Genomic DNA, 8,584 nt, shown 5'->3' on the forward strand with positions numbered 1-8,584 from the left:
TAATTCAAAAGGCTTCACAACTCTCCTGGGAATAAGATATCGATGTAAAGATTTCGGGATATTTGTAATAGCATTTGAGGCCTGTAAGTTTGAGGCCAAACCAAAGATGAAATGGTCTAGGCAGCCCTTTCCTTGCCCAAGTAAGCTGCTTCCATCAACAGATTAAGACTGGGACCTGTGAGGACCAAGAGAAAAGTCAGTGTGTGTGTGTGTGTGTGTGTGTGTGTGTGTGTGTGTGTGTTGCAGCTCTGTGTTACATAAGCTTTAGTGGTGTGTGGTGTCGGTATGGAGGTGATACACACACATGTTTGTGAGGTGTTTGCATGTTCATGTGTGTTTTGTGGGCATGTGTTTGTTGAGCCTATATGTTGCATAGGGGTGTGTGGGGGAGATGTGTATTGTGCTCCTGTGCCACAATGGTGTGGTGTGTGTGCATGCACATTGTGTAGGTGTGTGTTTGCAGTGTCTGGGTGTGTGAGCACGTGCTTGCGCACACACGTGTGTGTAGCAGTGTTATGTAACAGTGTCAGCGGAGACGCCTCGTGTTGCTGGGTCCTAAAGAAGGCTGCAGTTGATTTAGGAGCCATGCCAGCACGATCAGTTGAACCTCACCCCTGCCACTACTCCTCATATATTTCTAGATCACAGGCATCCCCATTCATTTCTAACAATCATGCAGTGTTTACATTACGTTTGCTTATCTAAACTGCAGGCAATTTAATTTTAACTTGGCTTCACTTCAGCTGGTACTTTCTGCTTTCGCTGCTCCAAATGACTAAAAGTAATTTTTAAACTTATTCCCCCCCAAGCATTTGCTTACACTATGAAGGGAGAATTATCCTGAAACATAAGGAATACTTAAAATAACAAAATAAAAGGGAGCTATCAGATGAAAGAATACTGATGTTAATGAAACACAGTGTTGACATTTCAGCTATTCTCACACATTTAGTGTGAAAAATATTCTTCAGCATCCCACACATCACCACTATATTCCCACACAGAACCCATCACCTTTTGCTTCTCCGTTCACTTACTACTGTGGCTGGAATTCCTGAGCAGATCTTGGTTCACAGGGACCCTCTAAAAGATAAAAAAAACCCACACCTTTCCTGTGGGAGTATTTACAGATTACATTTCTATACAAGTAGAGATTCCTGATTCCATGGGATCATAATGCCCTTGTGAAGTTTTTCTCAGAAACGAAGGTGCTCGTGACCTTGGGGTTCCCTGTGGAGAAAATGTCCCTGTTTCTATGCTGTGTTGGGGGAGGATCGGACCGCCCCTAGGTGGTGCTGTTGAGCACTTGCTGGGAGGTGCACTTGCTGCACTTTGGGATGAGGAGGGCGCTGGGGCAGGCAGGTAGGCATGTGGAGAGTTTCTAAAGCCTTCTGCCCCTCCTGACTACCATTGGTCAAATCTAAAAATGCGCCCAGTCTGTAAGCATGGGATCATTGGTATGGCCATTATGCACACAACCCTAGGAGGAATAGACTATTATGCATATGTTAGACTGAGGTTGGAAGTCCCTTGTTCAAGTATAAGTATTGGGATTTGAATCCAGGCAGTTTGGTTTCAGAACTCTGCTCTTAACTCTTCTGCACACTTGCAACACAGGTCATGCAGGAGCCAGGTGTGTGTGTGTGTGTGTGTGTGTGTGTGTGTGTGTGTGTGAGAGAGAGAGAGAGAGAGAGAGAGAGAGAGAGAGAGGTGATTGCCACAGACTTGACACCTGTTCTGAGAGGCTTAGCTCAAGAGTGAGCTTGGCCAACAGCCCAGCATCTTGGTGTGATGTTGTTGTTCATTTTAATAGAAATAATCTCATGAATTAAAGAAAATTCTCTCTCTTCAAAATGTTGACTGGTATTATAGGGAGAAACATGATCCTCTGGTGAGAATTTCTCTCAGCCCTCACAGGCAATGAGAGAATCCATCAGGACATCCTTTGGGCTCTACTTTTAAAGGAAAACCAGAAACTGACCACTGTTCACCTCTTCCATGGCTAGCCCTTGACCATGGAAGGCTAGCCCTTTCATTCTTTCCTCAGACAGAACTGAATGCAATTCTACTGCAGACAGAATGAAGCTTTATAGGGTAACAGATTCTGCTCCTCCTCTACTTTCTCATCCTGTGGGCCCTAAATGGCTTGCCTCCCCTCTCTGCCCTCTCTGAACACAGCTACAGCTTTCCTTTTCCCTAACTCCACTCCAGTTCCACTGGTCTTGTTCTTCCTCCAACACACCAGACACCCCCAACCCAGGGCTTTTGCATTGGCCAATCCCTCTACCTGGAATACTCTTCCTGTAGATATCGTGACTACCTCCCTCACTTCAAGCCTTTGCTCAATCACATCCTCATTCGCATGCACTGTGTCTACTCTAAAATGCAACTTGCACCCCTACCCCTAGTTTCCCCTTTTTCTACTGCTCTATCTTTTCCCCATGGTCCTTATCAGCTCTTCACATATTATATGATTTAATTATTTATTATGTTACTGTTTATTGTCTACCCCCACACAGGAATATAAGTTATTGGTATTGTTCACTAACGCATTCCAAGCACCTAGTACAGGGCCTGACACGTGCTGAATATTTACTGAGTGAATAAGGAGGGAATCTGCAGGCTGCAAGCACTGGCCTCTGTGGAGACCTCAGGAAGCCTGTCACAGGCCACATGAGCAATGGTCCAGGGACAGGGACGGGGAGAGCTGACAAAGCATCCTGGGCTCCGGTGGGAGGCCCTGTGTCTCTGCACGACGAGGGGGGGGTTTGGCTGAACCATCGCTGCATCTGTGCAGAAGCGAAGGGCTCTAGCCACAGCCTCACACTGCATGCGGACACTTTGGGAATAAATGTACTAAAAACAGGACCGTTGGCAAATGTCATTTTGTCTTACTCGTTGCAGACTGCCTTAAACGAGGGAATATGTGTCAAACATAGCACAGTGCTTGGCACATGTTAAGTGTCTCATAAAGGTCGGTTGTTCTCACGGTATCTGCCTATACATAAGGGAAGCCTCCTCACTGCCGTGAGCTTTGGCTCTGTTTCTCCTCAGCAACTCCCTCTCTGCCTCCTGCCTTCGGAGCTATGCTTGGGCTCAGCAACCAGGCGCTATCTAGGAAGCGACTGAAGCTGAGCTGCACATATGCAAATCGACCTGTCTGCCGAGGGTGTTTGGTCCTGCGGAGGGAGACATGTAGGCCCATAAGGCAAGACCGGGGAAGCACATCACCTCTCCAAGCCTAAGGGACCATTGAGTAAATCACTCTGTGGTTCAGTGGCCTTCAGCTTGATGGGCTGAAGGTAAAGTGAGCCAATTTCTTCAGCAGCCATAAATTCCACCACTTAAAAATATCCCTAGCTCCAGACCATCTCTAGATATCAGACCAAACATCTTAATAGCCCATTCAACTGAACCTTTCCTAGCTGCCTGCTTCATACATTGGCACAGGTTCAGCTCTGGGGTAATGGGAGTAGAAGAGGGCTCCATTTCCATGTTTCCTGTTGATTTTATTTTGTTTTTTTGGCTAAAAACAAGACACATCGATTCTCTTGCAGGTCTGTAGGTTAGATGTGCCACACGGTCTCACTGGGCTAGAGTCCAAGTGTCGGCAGGGCTGCACGTCTTCCTAAAGGTTCCAGAGAAGATGGTTTCCTTGCATTCTCAGCTTCTAGAGCCTCTCCCACGTTCCTGACTCCTGGACCCTCCATCCATCTTCCAGACCAGCAATGACTCATCCCTCTGACTTTTCTTCGGCAGCCACATCTCCCACTGACTATAGTCAGGAAAAGTTCTTTGCTTTTAAGAATGCACGTGACTAGAAGGGGCCCACTTAGATAACCCAGAATACTTTTCCTTTCTCAAAGAACTTAACCCAGATTACATCTTCAAAGTCCCTTTCGCCATGTCAGGTGTCATATTTCCAGGTTTCAAGGATTGTGACATGGATATCTTTGGGATTTCTTATTTCGCCTACCAAACCATTAAGACTGTCTTTTGGTTATAAAAGACAATATATTGAGGTGCATGGAAGGCTACATACCCCAATTTCAACTCTTTTTCTCCAAATTTAGCCTTTTTTGTGACCTCTTGATATGTTTTTAGAAGACATTGCTAATTGATTTTGTATAGAATCCTCCTATTCTGACAACTCTGGCATCTTCTACTAAGGAGAACGCGACATCTGTCCTCAACTTAGTGTTGCTGGGATTCACAAAGGGTTCTCTTTAAATGCAAAGGTGAGAGACACCAGCCAGGCCTGAGTGATGGGGAAGATATTATACCAATTAGAAGCAGCAGTGAGGTCTGGGACATGGTATCCAGTCACCTCCGGGGCCTGTTGTCTGGCATGAGTGTCTTGCCGGTGGCCCACCTAATAAACGGCAAATCTAAATGAGGGCAAAGCAAAATCTGCCTCGGTGCTGAACAGACATGGAGAAAAAGGACTGATAAGTGTCTGACTAGTAAGGTGGGTAATGTCTAATGGATCATTCCAGAGACGTATCTGGAGAAACTTGTGGAAGATCTGAAGAGGGAGCTTGTCTTCCAAGTGCCCAAAAGGCTCAGAAACATAAACTAGTTGATTTGCTGCCTTGAGTGACAGCAGATGGTAAATAAAGAAGTTCAGGAACATGGATGCAGAAGGGGCAAGAAGGAAGGGCAGGGTTGAGGCTGGCAACCCCTGTATGGATGTAGGAATCAGTGAAAAGCACTAGTAATGATTGAGATGGTCTCTGTGAAGCACAGAGTCTGCTGTAAAATTGGAAGCTCTCTGGGGAGTCCTGGAAGCCCCATTCCCCTCCGTTTGGAACTTTGGAAAATGGGGCCATGAGAATTCTGAGCATCTTTCTCCCACCTCAATTTCAGAAGGTGGCACTGCCTTTCTCAAAAGTTGATTTCAATTACGAGTTGTACAACAACACACCAGCTCTCTGGCCAAGTAATCTATCAGGAATCCAGCCCACTGATGCCCCACATTTTGTGCATAACCAGGAGGGCACATTGAACCAGTAGGGGAGTGCCTGGCTAGAACCTACTTTTAGTTTCATTACATTGACACTAAGGTTACTAGTAGATCTGATCTTGAAGCTGCATTTTATAAAGCAAAGAAAGGGACTGTGACCATGCTCAGAAAGGACAGCTGGCCTCCTGACAGCAAGGATGAATAAACCAACAGAAACACAAACTCTAACTCTGAGAGTAGCGAAGGCTGGGACTTCAGTGTAGGAGCAAATGCCCTCTGCTCTCAGGATCTCTGGAGGGTTTCCTGTCCTCAGCGCAGCACAGTCACACTCGCTTATGATGATGACCCAAACTCATAGCAAAGGTCAACTTAAATAAAGCACTTGCTTCATACAGAGGCTGTGTTATGTGTTTTATTTATTTATTTTAAATGTATTTGTTTTTACATTTTTATTGATTTTCCAGAGAGAAAGGGAGAAAGAGAGAGAAACATCGATGTGAGACAGAAACATCCATCAGCTGCCTCCTGCCTGTACCCCAACCAGGGATCGAACCCACCAACCTGGGTATGTGCCCTGACCCTTAGGTATGTGCTCTGACTGGGAATTGAATCCCCTTCTTTTGGTGTACAGGACAACCCTCCAACAACTGAGCCACACCAGCCAGGGCTGTATTATATGTGTTAGAACTCTTCAGTAAATGTGATCAGTATAAAACTATTTTAGTACTGAAAGCTACTGAGAAACTCTGCTACCTAGAATGACACATTTCCTGAGAGCACCTGAGGGGCAAGGTTTGCTGTTCTGCGGGAAGTGGAAGTGAGCCGAGGGCTTACACAAGTGTGGCTGCTGAAGCCGGCAACATATTATGATCGCTGAAGGACTCTCTAATGTATTTGAAGATATTCTCGAGCTACAGAGCTTGCCATGCATTGGAGGGTAAAAATCAAACATTGATCAGCGGCCTCCTGCACGCTCCCCACTGGGGATGGAGCCTGCAATGTTTCAAGGAGGAAATGGTCAGCAACTATACATGAAATGTGTGAAGCCAGACAAGGACTGGGAACAGAAAGGAGTTCATGTGAGGTTTTGACAACCAGCCACCAAGTGCTGGTGATTTCTTCTTCAAATTATCTCTCAAGTCAACCCCTGCTGCTCACACCGTGGTTTCAGGACACCACCTTCTCTTGCCCTGAAAATGCAACAGCCCCCTCTCATCCCCTCTCCCTCTCATACCCCCCCCTCTCTCCCCTTCATCCTCTCTCTCTCTCTCCCTCTCTTGAACCGAACCTCAGACCCTTCAGTCCGCAGGCCAACGCTCAATCCACTGAGCCAAACCAGTCACGGCTGTTCTCCTCTCTTCTTTTTCCCTAGTAGAAGGAAAGTGGAAAGGCAGAGGGTTTTGAATCCGTACCAAAAGGAGGGAAAAAAACTCTACTTAGACACAGAGCAGTCTAAGTAAGACCCCAGAGGCTTGAAATAGTGTATAAGTGGGGTAATTATGATGTGTTCCAACCATAAAGTGAAAGAAAGGATGTAAGGAGATGAGGTTGGAGAAAGGGGTCCCAGGCTGTCCTCACATGGAAGTCATTACAAAGCCTCTCTTTCCCACACTCCCTCCTCACTCTCTTTCCCCTTTCACCAGGTTCATCTATTTGCTTTAAAATAACCCCTCAATTGAAAACAATTCAGGAAGGAAGACTTACAACATAAATGGCATCTGTGAATGCTCTGGAAATTAATCCGTTATATACATCATCTTTTTGAGGTTGTTTTATCTTCCTTCTAAAGAACTCAGAAACTCAATGGCAATTTGAAACAGAACCCAATTTAGTCCTGTCATTAGACCAAGAGGGTTTTATTCTCCCTGGTCCTCTGTCAGATTTTAAATGGATGTGGTTTTATTCCCTTCTCATCTAATACTGGAACATATCCATCTACAGCAAGATCTCACTTTTAAATGATGTTGTATTTCAAGAGACCTTTTAAAGGGGAAAAATAATAGCTCCCCTCTCGACAAAGCTCATGGCGGTAAAGTGAGTCTATTTATCTCCAAAGATTCAACAAATTCTTACGAAGTGTTGGGCCCAAATTCTTGGTGGCTAGAGGAGGAGGTGGGGTTCAGAAGGGGGACATGACTTGCTCAGAGTCACATAGCTAAGTTAGTGTGTCACCTGTGTACTTTCTCTCTTCTCATAGCTATTGGGTACTTTCCCTCGAAGTGAGACCCAGACTCTGGTTGGAACAAGAATTCCTGTCCTATGCTCTTCTGAGATATAGCACCCTAGAGAATTAAAATGTTCAGCTGTTGCCATTGTCTGGTGTAAATCTCTCTATATTCACCTGTTTCCCTTGGGAGAGAGTGACTCACTGGACCATGGCTGAAAACCCCACATAGTCCAAACCTTGCTGATCTGTTTGGTTTATTAAATCAAAAAAAGAGACAGAAATGAGAGAAAATTGTTCTTTAGACTTAAAATATATAACAAATATATTTATGTATTTTAATTAGGGCATTAATTAGATAGGTTGATAGTACAGTGTAGAGTCCAGAAATGATCTCAAATACATTTGAAATTTTACTTTATATTTAAAAAGTCATCTCAGATCAGTGCAATAAAGCTGGATTGTTCAATAAATGTTGCAGGGATCATTAGTAGCTGTCTGGCAATAATAAAATTTATTGGTAATTCAAGATAAGTTCTAAATGAATCAAAAACAACATTTAAAAAAACAAGTACCTATGGAATCCAGGGGGAAATTGTTTATATCCACAAATGAGAAGACCTTTTAAAGTATGATACAAAATCCAGAAGTTATAAGAGGAAAACTATAAAATGAATTCAGTTATATAAAAACCATAAATAAAGGCAAAGACAAGTGGCAAACTAAGAAAAATACTTTGCAACTCATATAAGAGGAGGGGCTGATTTCCCTAATTGTAAAGAGCTTCTACAAGACCCTGAGAAAAAAGACCAACAGTGCAATAAAAAAATAGGTTATTAACAGAATTTACAGAAAAAGAAAATATCAGTAGCTGCTCAAAAACATGAACTATATCTAGCTTTATTTATTTAAAATGTAATGCAAATTAAAACTATAATGAGATGCTATTTTTACCTACCAAGCAGGAATATTTTTTAAAAATATTTTTTTATTGATTTCAGAGAGAAAGGGAGAGGGAGTGAGAGCACTGGGGATCCAATCCCCAACCCCAGCATGTGTCCTAACCGGGAATTGAACCATGACCTCCTGGTTCATAGGTCAACACTCAACAACTGAGCCATGCCGGCAAGGCCAGGCAGATTCTTTTTTTTTTTTAATCTTTATTGTTCAGATTATTACAGATGTTCCTCTTCTCCTCCCCCCTCCCATAGCTCCCTTCCACCCGGTTCCCACCCCACCTTCTGCCCTTACCCCACCCCCCCCCACTGTCCTCATCCATAGGTGTATGATTTTTTTCCAGTCTTTTCTTGCACCCCCCACACCTCTTTCCACCCGAGAATTGTCAGTCCACTCCCTTTCTATGCCCCTGATTCTATTATATTCACCAGTTTATTCTGTTCATCAGATTTTTTATTCACTTGATTTTTAGATTCACTTGTTGATAGATATGTATTTGT

This window comes from Myotis lucifugus, unplaced genomic scaffold, assembly GCF_000147115.1.
Source record: "Myotis lucifugus unplaced genomic scaffold, Myoluc2.0 scaffold_537, whole genome shotgun sequence".
Classification (NCBI taxonomy): domain Eukaryota; kingdom Metazoa; phylum Chordata; class Mammalia; order Chiroptera; family Vespertilionidae; genus Myotis; species Myotis lucifugus.